Genomic DNA, 2,377 nt, shown 5'->3' with positions numbered 1-2,377 from the left:
TCCTAACAGGTTTCTAGCTGTTCCTTTCAGCTTTGTTTTTATCATCGTAACTGCTATTGCCTCATGGGTACCCCAGCAGGAATGTGCTAAAGTCTTTTTATACTCAGTTGAGCAGAGCTCACAGAGTATATTAACTTTGATTGGATAACGGTTGGTTGTACAGGTATAAAGGAATCGAGATAGATATAGACTTCCATATATCAAAATCATCAGTATCTAAAAAAAATTCGATTGAGCCATGTCCGTCCGTCCGTCCGTCCGTCCGTCTGTCCGTTAACACGACAACTTGAGTAAATTTTGAGGTATCTTGATGAAATTTGGTACGTAGGTTCCTGGGCGCTCATCTCAGATCGCTATTTAAAATGAACGATATCGGACAATAACCACGCCCACTTTTTCGATATCGAATATTTCGAAATATCGAAAAAGTGCGATAATTCATTACCAAAAACGGATTAGCGATAAAGCTTGGTAGGTGAGTTGAACTTATGACGCAGAATAGAAAACTAGTAAAATTTGGGCAAATAGGCGTGGCACCGCCCACTTTTAAAATAAGGTAATTTAGAAGTTTTGCAAGCTGTAATTTGGCAGTCGTTGAAGATATCATGATGAAATTTGGCAGGAACGTTACTCTTAGTACTATAGTTCTGCTTAATAAAAATTAGCAAAATCGGAGAACGACCACGCCCACTTTTTAAAAAATTTTTTTTTCAAATTCAAATTTTAAAAAAAGTTAATATCTTTACAGTATATAAGTAAATTATGTCAACATTCAACTCCAGTAATGATATGTTGCAACAAAATACAAAAATAAAAGAAAATTTCAAAATGGGCGTGGCTCCACCCTTTTTCATTTGATTTGTCTAGGATACATTTAATGCCATAAGTCGAACAAAAATTTACCAATCCTTGTGAAATTTGGTAGAAGCTTAGACTCTAGGACGATAACTGTTTTCTGTGAAAAAGGGCGAAATCGGTTGAAGCCACGACCAGTTTTTATACACAGTCGACCGTCTGTCCTTCCGCTCGGCCGTTAACACGATAACTTGAGCAAAAGTCGATATATCTTTACTAAACTCAGTTCACGTACTTATCTGAACTCACTTTGTATTGGCGTAAAAAATGGCCGAAATCCGACTATGACCACGCCCAATTTTTCGATATCGAAAATTACGAAAAATGAAAAAAATGCCATAATTATATACCAAATACGAAAAATGGGATGAAACATGGTAATTGTATTGGTCTATTGACGCAAAATATAACTTTAGAAAAAAACTTGGTAAAATGGGTGTGACACCTACCATATTAAGTAGAAGAAAATGAAAAAGTTTTACAGGGCGAAATCAAAAGCCCTTGGAATCTTGGAAGGAATACTGTTCGTGGTATTACATATATAAATTAATTAGCGGTACCCGACAGATGATGTTCTGGATCACCCTGGTCCACATTTTGGTCGATATCTCGAAAACGCCTTCACATATACAACTAAGGGCCACTCCCTTTTAAAACCCTCATTAATACCTTTAATTTGATACCCATATCAAACAAACACATTCTAGAGTCACCCCTGGTCCACCTTTATGGCGATATCTTGATATCAATATCCCGAAAAGGCGTCCACCCATACAACTAAAGCCCACTCCCTTTTAAAACACTTATTAACACCTTTCGTTTGATACCCATATTGTACAAACGCCTTCTAGAGTCAACCCTGGTCCACTTTTATAACTATATTCCGAAAAGGCGTCCACCTATAGAACTAAGGTCCACTCCCTTTTAAAATACTCATTAACACCTTTCATTTGATACCCATATAGTACAAAAAAATTCTAGAGTCACCCCTGGTCCACCTTTATGGCGATATCCCGAAAAGGCGTCCACATATAGAACTAAGGCCCACGCCCTCTTAAAATACTCATTAACACTTTTCATTTCATACTCATATCGTACAAACAAATTCTTGAGTCACCCCTGGTCCATCTTTATGGCGATATCTAGAAAAGGCGTCCATCTATAGAACTTAGGCCCACGCCCTTTTAAAATACTCATTAATACCTTTCATTTGATACACATATCATACAAAATAAATTCTAGAGTCGCCCCTGGTCCACCTTTATGGCGATATCTCGAAAAGGCGTCCACCTATAGAACTTAGGCCCACTCCCTTTTAAAATTATCATTAACACATTTCATTTGATACCCATATCGTACAAACAAATTCTAGAGTCAGCCCTGGTCCACCTTTATGGCGATATCCCTAAATGGCGTCCATCTATAGAACTATGGCCCACTTCCTCTAAAAATACTCTTTAATACCTTCCATTTGAAACACATGTCATACAAACACATTCCAGGGTTACCCTAGGTTCTTTTT

This window comes from Eurosta solidaginis, chromosome X (genome assembly GCF_040869045.1).
Source record: "Eurosta solidaginis isolate ZX-2024a chromosome X, ASM4086904v1, whole genome shotgun sequence".
NCBI classification, from domain to species: domain Eukaryota; kingdom Metazoa; phylum Arthropoda; class Insecta; order Diptera; family Tephritidae; genus Eurosta; species Eurosta solidaginis.
This window is presented reverse-complemented; position numbering follows the sequence as displayed.